Source organism: Hipposideros armiger, unplaced genomic scaffold (assembly GCF_001890085.2).
Source record: "Hipposideros armiger isolate ML-2016 unplaced genomic scaffold, ASM189008v1 scaffold_176, whole genome shotgun sequence".
In the NCBI taxonomy this organism is placed as follows: Eukaryota; Metazoa; Chordata; class Mammalia; order Chiroptera; family Hipposideridae; genus Hipposideros; species Hipposideros armiger.
The window spans coordinates 545,673-557,994 of NW_017731526.1; the positions used below are offsets into that span (position 1 = coordinate 545,673).

The 12,322-nt window shown below is 34.0% G+C and overlaps 1 protein-coding gene across 8 annotated transcripts in view; it reads left to right on the top strand.

Moving 5' to 3' along the window:
• Positions 1–12,322, top strand: part of ZBTB20 (zinc finger and BTB domain containing 20) — a 769,723-nt gene that overhangs the window by 194,531 nt on the left and 562,870 nt on the right. For 6 of the 8 annotated variants that reach the window (XM_019652231.1, XM_019652234.1, XM_019652232.1 and 3 more), the window contains one exon: positions 12,141–12,185. The gene's annotated coding sequence lies outside the window, so the exon portion shown is untranslated. Of the gene's footprint in view, positions 1–837; positions 862–12,140; positions 12,186–12,322 lie in introns of those variants that run through there. The other 2 variants (XM_019652237.1, XM_019652236.1) reach the window with 2 other exon arrangements.

Genomic DNA, 12,322 nt, shown 5'->3' on the forward strand with positions numbered 1-12,322 from the left:
TTCTTTTGTTGTGAAAAAACTTTTAAGTTTGGTGTAGTCCCATATGTTCATTTTTTCTTTTACTTCCCTAGCCCACGGGGATGTATCAGTAAAAATATTGCTTAGGGTAATGTCTGCAAATTTAGACCCTATATTTTCTTCTATGAGATTTATGGTCTCAGGTCTTATATTTAAGTCTTTAATCCATTTTGAGTTTGTTCTTGTAAGTGGCGTAAGTCCTTTGTCTAGTTTTGATATCAGTGTTTAATAGTCTTATGTAATGAGTTGAGGTGCTTTCCTGTTTTCTGTGGTACAGTTTTTATAACATAGACATGAACTGGATTTTGAAGGTTTATGAAATATTGCCTTAAAATTTTTGTTTCTGATTTTAGGCAGAAAACTTTTAGTCTTTCACCATTTGAGTATGATGTTATCTGTGGGCTTTTTATTTGTTTGTTTTTCTTTTGCTGGTAATGAAAATTTACTACTTTAAATGGAGTAAAGAAACTTTACCTCTCCCCACTTTTAAATATAATTATCTTAAGTATTTCCTCTACCTGCAGTAAACACCACATAAAATGACTTTATGAATTTTACTTCAACTGTCAAACATGATGAAAAATATGCGAAGATAGTTTGTTTATCCTTATTGTTTTGTTTTTCTGATAAATGAGATAGAAGGAAATTCCTGCAATATATTTTATTTTATTTTATTTTATTTTACTTTTTTAGCTGAGCCATCCTTCCACCTGTTGGCAGCTCAGCGGCAGCTCAGCTCGGGCTGGGAATCGAACCGGCGACCCTGTTGCTCAGAGCTCACACTCTTGAGTGAGCTCTTAATCAACTGAGCCACTTGTCCGGCCCTCTGCAATATTTTTAAAGGTTGTTTCTTTTATTATTTATTAATATTTCTTTAATTTATATTTTTATATTTGACCCTCTTTACCCATTTTGCCCTTCCCCAACCCCATCTCCCTTTGGCAACCATCAGCTTGTTCTCTGTATCTGTGGGTCTGCTTCTGTTTTGTTTTGTTTTGCTTTTTTTACATTCCATGTATAAGTAAAATTATGTGGTATTTATCTCTCTCTGCCTGACTTATTTCACTTAATATAATATATTCTAGGTCCATCCATGTTGTCATAAATGGCAAGATTTCATTCTTTATTGCTGAGCAATTTCCCAGTGTGTGTGTGTGTGTGTGTGTGTGTGTGTGTGTGTGTGTTATTATCTCACATCAACTTTATCCAGTCATCTATCTGTGGACACCTAGGTTGCTTCCATATCTTGGCTATTGTAATAGCTTCAGTGAGAATAGGGGTGCCCATATCTTTTCAAATTAGTGTTTTTGTTTTCTTCAGATAAATACCCAGAAGTGGAATTGCTGGGTCATACAGTAGCTCTATTTTTAATTTTTTGAGGAGTCTCCATATTGTTTTCCATAATGTCAGCACTAATTTACAATCCCACCAACAGTGCACAAGTGTTCCCCTTTCTCCACATTATTGCCAGCACTTGGTATTTGTTGATTTTTTTATGATAGTCATGCTGAGAGGTGTGAGGTTGTATCTCATTTTGGTTTTGATTTACATTTCCCTGATAATTAGTGATATTGAACATCTTTTCATGTTTGTCTGTATGTCTCCTTTGGAGAAATATCTATTCAGGTCCTCTGCCCATTTTTAAATTGGATTGTTTGTCTTTTTGTTAAGCTATATGAGTTTCTTATATATTTTGGATATTAACTCCTTATCGGATCTATCACTTGCAAATATCTTCTTCCATTCAGTAGGTTGTCTTTTTGTTTTGTTGATGGTTTCCTTTGCTGTGCAGAAACTTTTTTTATGTATGAGTGTATTTGAGCCAAACTGATGACATATGCTAGGGAGCAACAGCTCAAATGCTCCCTGTGCAAAAAACTTTTAGCTTGATATACTGCAAGGGCAAGAAAAGCAAAACTAAACAAATGGGACTAAGTGTTGCCTTTAAATGTATTAGGTCCTGTGTGTGTGTGTGTGTGTGTGTGTGTGTGTGTGTGTGTTTATATAGATTTCTAACTACTTATGTAATGGCTGTATTTATAATAATCTGTTCCGGTTTACCAGTTTCTTTCAAGTCAGTTATATTTTTTAATAAAATTATCCATTTAATGTAAGTTTTAAAGTAGCTTGAATATTTAGTTCAAATATATAACATAAAGTTGTTCATACTATTCAGTAATTATTTTAGATCTCCAAGTAGGTTTGTCCTTTTTTCCCTTTTAGTGCTGTTTACTTGTACCTTCTCTTTTTTTAATGATAAAACTTCCCAGATATTTGTCTATCATATTAGTGTTTTCAAAGAATCAATGTTTTATTTTGTTGACTGTTTTCATTTCACTTACTTCTGATATTATTTTGCTATTTTCCTGCTCTTACATTGTTTTTTGGTTTTACTTTATTGTGTCTTTCCTAATTTGATAAATTTTAGTCTTTCTTTCTTAACATGTAAAGTTAAAGCTATACATTTTTCCTTATTAACTGCTTTAGCTGCATCCCTTGAGTTTTGGCATGTATTATGTTCATTGTCATTGAGTTCTATGTATTTTTCTAATCTTCAAAATTTCATTAGCCTTGACTCGTGATTTATCTAAAGTTTTAATTTTTAAAAACATTCCAATCATTAGAAGTTGTTTGAGGGGTGGGAAAATGTTTTTGTGATTAGTCTGCATTTAAATGTGATTAGAGGAAATTAGATATGATTTTAATTCTTTCATATGTATTGAGATTTTGCTGTTTGTGTTGCATATATTTTATGTCTTTCCTGTTAGATACTTCGAGGGGCAGTTTATTTTCTCTTAATTTATCTTGATGATAAATTATTTCATTTTCATTATTTAATTACCATTTTTAGTTCTTAATAATGCTTTTACTTAGAATGTGATATACCTCATTTCAGATATTAGTTATAGTAAAAATTTTCTTTCTATAAATCTCTTTGTTTTTATTTATCAAGCTACCTTTCACAGTTTTTTCCTCTTTAGTTTTTCCTCTCTTTTTAAATTTTTTTTTAATCATTTTAAACATTGTGTCCCACTAAAGCCTGAGATTAACCTTCTGTCACTTCAGTTCTTAAGGCCGTGCTCCGTTCAGTTTTTAACTTAGTGCTCATATTTGATTTAAAGCACTGTGTGTCTGCTGACTCCCTTATGGAAAAACATTTCCTCATGTGTTTGATACTTTTGATATGTGAGCACTTCTTTATTGGAGTTTGTTTTTTTTTATTGAGATTCCCACATGGCCTGGGCTGGTGGAGGTTTCCTGCTTAGAGCGGATTTTCTTCTTCTGGCTACTCCAGGTGTATTACTTGGTTGCCATTCTCTGTGACTGCAGTTATTGTAAACTTGCTTTGGGTCCCTGAGGTTCCCTAGTTATTACTGAGTTGGATAATACCCTTGGTGTCTCATGGTAGCATCGTAGTGATGCCAAATGTCCTTCCCTCACATCCCTTTGAGTTTCTATCTTCTTGGAATTTTAATTTCTTTCTTGTGAGATCAAACTTTTAAAATGTTTTTTTTTGTTTGTGTATGTGTTTGTGTGTTTACTCCTTTAAATGTAGCACCACTGTGTTTTAATGTTAGTATTTCTGTGAGAGTCTAGCCTGATATTTTTATAGAAAACAGAAGAGAATGCTCCTACAAGGGGGACTTTGTATTCCCCATTCCTTTGGCATTTACTCCAGGGATATTTTTTAAACTCATTCCTTTATTTATTTTAGGCCTTTACATGAATGTGACCTTTTAATGATGTTATCACTGGCCCCCTATCTAAAATTTCAACTTCAACTTCCCCATCCCAGCATTTATTTCCCCCTTCCTTGATTTATTTTTATTTTAATTCCTTAGCAGGGTCCGTTGCCTATCATCCTATATATTTAGCTTATTTGTCTTGCTTATTGTCAGTTGCCCACATAAAAATATAATCTCAACGGGATCAGAAATTTTCATCTATTTTGTTTACCCCTATATCTTCACCACTTAGAACAATGCCTGGCACATAGCAAGTATTCAATAAATATTTGTTTAACAAATGAATGAAATATTCAGTGGTTGTGTTCTGTACCTGTCCCTGAACTAGGTGGTGATGATACAAAAAAAAACAAAAAAAAAAACAAAGAAAGAAAGAAAGAAATTTAGAGAAGATTCCAACCCTCATGCAGATGACAGGCTATTAAAAAAGCAGTTTATCACAACAGGTGCACAAAGTCCATGAACTCAAATGAACACTTCTCATGAACTTATTGGTACAAGGTGGGCAAGTACTGAAGCATGGAGGCATAGTGATTACTTTTGGTATGCAATGCATCTGAGACCTCTTATTCTCTTCCTTTATCTGAAAACAAAGGAAAGAATACACACACACACACACACACACACACACACACACACACTCACATATACACAGACTAGAAAGATAATGATTTAGGCAGAAAATAATTTTAATGAGGAAGCTGACATAAGTTTGACTAAAGTAGTGAGAAAATGAAAGCAACTAAGTGTGAAAAAAAGATTTTCCTGTAAAGTTTTCATGATACCAAGTTTCTCTTCCCATGTTGGTAGCCAGCATGTCTGAGAAGCACAAAATGCAAAGACAGAGCCTGACTCTGCATTCTCCTGCCTTGTAATTGTACCTAAAGAGCAAGTACACATTTGCCTTTTATAACTCTACAGGTAGTACATAGAGGAGGATATGCTGTTACTTTATCATAGTAAATAATAAAGTTCATGGCTATATTTACACAGGCTGAGTTTCCAGCATGTGAAATCATGTGAAGAATATTAAATCTCTAATATGTGTTTAATGTACATCTCAGTTGATTTTTCTCCTAACTATAGTAGTAGCAATTATTTTATTTATATGAAGGGAAGGCAGTGTCACCTAAGGGAAAAGCTAATACCTTTCTTGGCAATTTTTCTATCAAGTTAAAATCTCTTTTCATTTCTAACTGCTGTTATATATTCCTACTACTCTGTCTTATACTGGTTTTTACTTATTGTATCTAACACCTGCTTACTTTTTTTTTTCTACCTTTGAGCCCTTGTTTCTTCCATTTTTCTCTACCTAAAATGTCTGCTCCTGGTCTTAGGCAAATCATATTTTTGTCTTTCTGCAGACACTGGCTGGCGAATGCAAAGGAACTTGTGTAGTGAGCCCTTCTCCTAAATGCCACAAATTATACTAGCAGCTGCTTTCCTATATACAGCCTCATTCAAAACATTAAAAACTAAGTGTTAGCTAAAATTCTCCCATTTTACATAAGATGAAACTGAGTATTAAGGAGATTATGTAAGTTTCCCCTAGGATTACACACTTAGCAAGCTGGAAAATTCAAACTTCAAACTTCTAATTGGAAGTGGTTGCTGTTCTCATTATATATAATTCCATTGCTTCTCCTAGATGTCCTATCTTTAGGCTACCTAGAGTCGCTTTTGAAGTTTTCCTGACTTGCTACTGAGTGAATATTTACAGTAAAAGAGTACCTACAGTAACAGTGGTAGATAGAGTTGGAATGGAGAGAAAAGAACAGTTGGAGTGGCTGTTACCTACCTCATTTTTTAGTCTCTTGATTTAAAGCTGCTGCCCCAAACCCCATATTTACACATTTGACAAATACTTATTGAGTGTTTATTGTGTGTCAGGCACTAAACGGGACCCTGGTTATAGAGTGCCAAACAAAATTATGTGGTCTCTGTAGAGTGTATAACCTAGTAGGGGAGAGAGAATAAACACATAAACCACTAATCATATGAGTGATTCAAACTGTCATAAAGGCCACAAAATAATAAAATAATGGAGGGTTCTGTCTCAGGAATAATCTTCAGGGGCAGCCCCTCAGAGAGAGTAGAAGAACCAAACAATTGGCTAGGAACTGCAGAACCTCAGGGAACTCTGTTTCAGCTTCTACCACACTCGGTGTCTGTTAACAAGTGGGATTTTGATAGTTCACCTCTGCCCAGCCTGAGGCCAAACCAAGCAGACTTTCTAACCTGTTGTAAACATTTGAGATTCAGATTCTCATCATTTAGTTTTGTAAATATGAAGAGGAAAAGAAGGAAGGAAAATTGGAAGAAAAGAGGTTGGAAGGTTCCTCTTTTAAAGGTTGAAAAACAATTTGTTTAAGAATGTCATTCCATACTTTTTTTTTTTTTTTGAGCTGCTTGGATCTGGTGGGGTTATAGCGTTCATTAAATTTAGAAAGATTTAAGTCATTATTTCTTTTTATTTTAATTAAATTTATTTTATTTTATTTTATTGTTAGTTTCAGGCGTACAAAAGAATGCAATAGACATTTCATCCCTCATAAAGTGATAACACCCTTCCCCCAATCTATTGACCCTCTGACATCATATATAGCTGTTACAATTCCATTGACACGATTCCCTATGCTGTACTCCATATCCCATGACAATATATATATATATATATATATATATATATATATATATATATATATATATATATATATATATATAAAATTTAGTTGACATTCAATATTATTAGAGAACCCCAAAGACTCCACCAAAAAACTCTTAGAACTGATAAATGAGTTTAGTAAAGTAGCAGGATACAAAAATTAATATTCAGAAATCAGTTGCATTTGTATACACCTATAATAAACTATCAGAAGGAGAAATTAAGAAAACAATCTCATTTACAATTGCTTCAAAAACAATAAAATACTTAGGAATAAATTTAACCAAAGAAGTAAAAGACCTGTATTCAAAAATTATAAGACACTGAAGAGAGAAATTAAAGAAGATACAAATAAATGGAAACACATACTATGCTCATGGATAACAAGAATTAAAAAAGTTAAAATGTCAGTACAATCTAAGGCAATATATAGATTCAGTTTAATTCCTATCAAACTACCAATGACATTTTTCACAGAAATAGAACATATAATCCTAAAATTTATATGGAATCATTCCCTAATTTTTTATGCTTGTGAATTTTCTTAATCATCAGAAGTAGATGGCAGCACGATTAATTCAACATTCCTTTAACCAATATTTAAGTCGTACCTACTATTTGTTGGGTGCTGTGCTAAGGACTAGAGATATAATGATGAATAAGACAAAACCCCCATCCTTGTGTTACAATGCAGTGTGATGATTATGACAAGATTAAGCACAGAACATCAGGTTCTAGAGGAGGTGGTACCTAAACTAAGACCCCTAGATGTGTACAAGCAAGTCAGTAGAATTTTCACATTCCCCAAGGACAAATAATTCCTTTCCATAGTTACAACTTCAAGTGGAGAGCATTTTCAAAATATAATTCTTAATGTTTATCTGAATTCTAGTTTTGTTCAGTTTCATAACTATCTCTTAAGTTTTAAAAGTCATCTAATTAAAACTATTTTCTCCTCAATACACTGTGAAGTGTGGATTACAGGATAGAGTTATTAACATGTAGTGTGTTGTAGATCAGGTTTCTACTTGAGAGTTTAAATTTATCATGTTTTCCCATAAACTTTGATACTAAATTGTTTCATTTTAAGTGGTAGCCATTAACACTAGAAAAATCAAATATAGCATTTTTTATAAGCTTAGTTTTTCATGCATTTTGTAGCTTTATTATAGTTGGTTTGACCTGAGGTCTAGACAGACCAACTGTGCCCTTGGGTTAATGGTGTTTATCATATAATTTCCTCTTCCTTCCTTATTGTCCTTTATCTGTTTCCAGTTCACAGAGTTGATAAATAGATAACTGTTGCTTCTCAGACTTCTTTTTCTGATAGAAAGGTAGATTTTTTTTTTTAAGCATGAAGGGATAAGTGTAACTCAGTAAGTTACGAAATTAAGCATAATTAATGAGTTTTCCAAGCCTACTTTTAAAATTATAATTCTTCTTACTCTTCATAGGCTTTCTGTTCAGATAAACTACAGAAATTAGGGCATCTCTATTTTTAAAAATTAAATTGGCTTTATTGTTGATTAAAGTCTATATTTTATAATAACAATATAATAATGATAAAGCACCCAGCTCAGTAGTGGGTCTAGAAGAAGTAAATAGATGTTAAATAAAATAAAAGTATTTGGGATTACATAGTGCCTTTTCTCAAAATAGGTCAAATTTAAATTGCAGGGCACGCAAAGTGTTCCTGAGGATGCTTATTCCGTCGTAGGGGAAATGTTTTTTAGTCTAAATTTAGGTTCAGAGCCCTTTTATAGAGCCATTGCCCCAGCAGACCCAGCCAAGGACCCTGTCAGTGCCCTACGTGAATTAGCTACAAGATTTATTAATGGCTCCAGAAGCACCATTAAGCACCCGCTGTTCCATCTCTAGCCAGGCCCAACGCATGGGGAGGAAAGACAGACTTCCCTCAACTTCACAACACTGGGCTGGCCCTGCTCAGTTCCCACTGGAGAACACAGCTGTGCTCACCTAGAAGTAAAAAGAACTTTAAAAAAATCCTGTAGTGTATCTCTATTCAGAATGGTGCTGATAGTAATGTCGCCCTCATGTGACCCAAACAATTCTAGAGATTATCTGACTGCATGGAATTCCGAAGATAGCGTTTAAAGAATTCTGGATCTGTGCTAACTCTAAACCAAAACAGAAACAAGGACTAGAACAGCAGCAGCATGCATTCATTTATGTGTTCAAGGCCTTGAGAGAAAAAACTGACTATACTGTTTTTTACTTATATTTGCAAATTTTGAATTACATGTGAGCTCAGGTCATTTTGCAGGGTCTCTTTAGAATACACAAATAGGTGATACTGCCCACAAGTGATGGTTAAAGAGCCCACAACACTTTGGCTTGACACAAGTTGAATAATTACACTCATTTTGTCTTTATTTTTCATATCTTGATTGTTTCAGTTAAGTGTGGAAAATGAGCCTTCATTTTTCACTAAGGAAAATGGGCAGTATTAGTTACAAGTTGCACGTGTTACTACTTAGATCCTACTACCTTCCTCTTCAGTAACAGAGATGGCAGCTTAAAGGAGCTGGTTAGGGTTGCTTCTGGTGGCTATTTATATTGTTACAGTGTATCCTGATTCAGAGAGCTTCTGTGAATATCCACCACATGAGTGGCTCTTGGATGAGTTGTAGGATACAGAGTGTTTTCTGGAGCAAGTCATCTTTCTATCTCCTTATTCCTTGCATAGTTTAGCCCCTGCACATAAAGGGACAGACATCCCCTCTTTTTCTCCTCCAATTAAGACAGTACTAATAACTTCCATTTAGCAATGCTTGTTTTGTAGCAGGCGCCGTGCTGGATCCTTTTCATGCCTGTAATATAATATGCACAAACAGTCCTCCTATAGGGTAGATAACAAGATTGTCATTATACAGAGGGGGAAAATGTAACTTGCTCAAGGTCACACAGTTGACGAGAGAAAGGGAACTGGAGTTGGATCCCAGGTTTGTCCAACAGCAAAAGCTAATCACTTCGCTACCATGCTACCTTCTGTAAATGCTGCTGTCCAGAACTCTGTGAAACCTAGATCTACGGATCATTGATCACATAAATAGCCTCTCCTAGTGCTTGGCACGGCTTCATACAGGCTGACCCCACCGACTGAACCTCAGAACCGTCGTGTGGCACTAGCTTCAGAGGGGCATAGGACGATTATTGTTACAAGCTGCACGGAAATCGAATTGCTGTTGAGAAAAACCCTGTGCTGCATAATTTTCTCTGCACAACAAAAATGGAACCCCCTGCTACCACCACCACCACTACCTTTGGTTGTTAGGCATGCCCCCAGCCTCTGTCTATCCATTCCTAACCGCCTTTTCTTTCCCTGGTGGTGGGGCTAGAACATTGTCTTTGGCAGGGTTAGTAAGTGACTCACTTATTCACTTTGGCTGACAATAAATAACTGTAGCCTGTTAATAATTGTGCATATGTTTTATGTGGCCTGCGATAATCTAAGACAGTTTTACACATCTGGCATCTGAGATGGGATCAATATCCCCTCATATCTGGTCTCTTATTATATAACTGTGTATTAACAAAAAGTAGATCACATAAGGAAAAAAGTTAAATACCTAATGTAATTTCCTAGGTAATTTTATCTGTGATGCACACTCATGTACTCAGCTTTTTATTGACTGTAACCTAAATATCAGTTTCTACTCTGTAATATAAAAGAATAAACCTGATCTGTGTTTTCATGCTTTAAAGTATATCAGATCGGTCACAAATGCCTCAAACTGTAATCTTTCTGTGAGCTGTATGTACATTTTTTTGTTTTGTGTTTTAGCTTTTTTTGTTTGTTTTCTAAGACTTTTTAAAGAGCAGTTTTGGGTTCACAGTAAAATTAATAGGAAGGTATATGTATATAATTTTTAGCCCTCTTAAATTGTTAGCTCTATGAGAGTATGATATGTGTTCTCATTTATCCTTTATTTAGCATGTCATAATGCCAAACACAACACTTTGCATGTAATGGATACTCACTAAATATTGTTTACTTAGTGAATAAATTAGTCTGTACTAGGTTGAACAGATTTGCAGTCCTAAATTGTTCTTGCCATCGTTTCACTCTGCATAATTAAAGAAGTTTTACTAAAATGATTAAAAATGTGTTATTGAGTTATTGGTATAGGTTCTAAAACAGTGGGATGACAGAGACCCTGGCTATACCCATATGAGGAAGCAGTGAGGATGAGTTTGTCACTGTAGGGTATACTTGGTGGATTTTATGTGTAACTGAATTAATTTACTTCACTTAAGAAGGTTAGATTTATGATTTCCATATGGCACTCTATAACTTTTTTACTCTTATGCTGCCAACTAATATTTATCCTATTATACAATAAAGTGTATTATAGAGGTTAACTATGAAAATAGAAAGAAAAAATTAAAATCATCCATAAACTTATTATCCAGATACAATCACTCAATATTTTTGTGTATTCTTTGTATTTTTTCCTCTTCCATGCAATTTCATCAGGTTTATATAACATTATAGTACCACAAAGTATCTTGTGGATCGTTACAAAATATGCCTTTATATGGATGTGCTATGTTTTATTTAATTATTTTCTACTGTTGAACATTTAGGTTGCTTTTAGTTTTTTTCTATCATAAAAATAATCTTTTTAACATAAACCTCTGTTTGTTTTCAGTTATGTAAGATGGATTCCTAGAAGTAATTAATGTGTACAGATTTTGAACTTTAAGTTCTTGATACATATTACCCAATAGTTTTCCAGAAAATTTTTTAACAGTTCACAAATTCATCAGAAGTCTATGGAGATGGTGTTTTATTAAACAATCATCAAAATTGATTATTACCTCTACACACTCTTAAACAAGTATTATATAGATCAACTGACTTTAATATGTTACTGTCATCCACTATGCTGAGAAGTGTATGAGTTAAACACTTTAGTTTGCTTTTAGAAAGAATTATGAAATATTTTCAAGTGTCCCAGTAGTTTGGAGGCTGTATGTTGCAATACAGTTCCCACCTACACGCAAATATAGTTCAGGTCTAATTGTAAACTCTGCATACTTTTGTTTAACTGGACTTATGTTGTCTTCTGTACCGATACCTACTTCATTGGCAGTTTTCTCCAAGTGCTTCGGTGAGGCATTATATCTGGTGTGGCTTTAGCATTCATTCCCTCTTGTAGCAGTCAATCTCATTTCTATTTGCTGTTGAAACTAAATTTAATGAACACTCAAAGTTTACTTTATTTATGTATGCATTTTTGTGGGCTGTTCTACAAAAGCAAAAGTAAGTTTCTTCCTTACCAATATACTAAACTCAGTGCAGATGAATCTGAGTGGTTTCATTTTAGAGTAGCAGTTATATTTGTATTAGAAAGGCAATAGTCTTGGAAGAATACCAAAAAAAAAAAATCATTTCAAAGTGTGCCTCGTTCTCTAGTGAAAGCATTTTCGTTTCAGAGTCCATGGTGAGTCCTAGTCCCTTGATGGTCCTTGTTTTGATAACACTATTAGAGGACTCTGTGTGTGTATATTCACACATATGAATTTAAGGTGATTTGAAATATCCTCTGGGGAAAATAGAGAGATAAAATAATTCACCTCTTAAAGCATTGCTGTCTTTTCCTACTTCTCTGCAGAAATTGTCTTAGCATAATACTGGCTTTACTTAGAAAATTAACTTTTACTTATATATTTGTTTTGCATTTTAGGTACCTGATAAATTTCAAGTCTGTCTGTGCCCCATAGCTGCACAGGTATGTATATGAATTACCATAGTTATGTAAATCTATGTATTAACTGACAAGTTATTACATTTTTATGTATTAAAATTGCTTACAGATTTCATAATGTGAAAATGTTAATTTTTGAGTACTTATAAATATTGACAGCT